The following is a 451-nucleotide window of genomic DNA, read 5'->3' on the forward strand; positions in this document are numbered from 1 at the left end:
TAAAATTATTTTTATCAGTAATATGAATTTTCGAATACTATTTTGATAGTTTAACTTTTTTTTTTAATAAGAGATTACTAACTCCATTTTACATGTTTTAATTTAGAGAAAAAAAGTTGTTTATTTGTGAAGTATTGAATCAAGAGGGAAATTTCACACATGTTCAGTTTTGTTGTTGTGTTGTTTTTGTTAATTTTTTATTCTCTAAATTTGATTTAACTTAATTAGTTCACTTTCATTGTCCCTCATGTGTTGCACTAAGATAACCCTATATACAATTATTACAAACTTATAAAACTTAAAATCATGCAGCGATATTATTCTATTTTAAGACATGGTAAAAGCTACAAGCTATCACCAAAAAATAAAAAAAAAATGTGGAATAAAGATGATTGATTAGGTTTGATTACCATACCCCACAAATGAACCATGGATTGAATTTGATGAACTG

Source organism: Arachis ipaensis, chromosome B01, assembly GCF_000816755.2.
Source record: "Arachis ipaensis cultivar K30076 chromosome B01, Araip1.1, whole genome shotgun sequence".
NCBI lineage: Eukaryota > Viridiplantae > Streptophyta > Magnoliopsida > Fabales > Fabaceae > Arachis > Arachis ipaensis.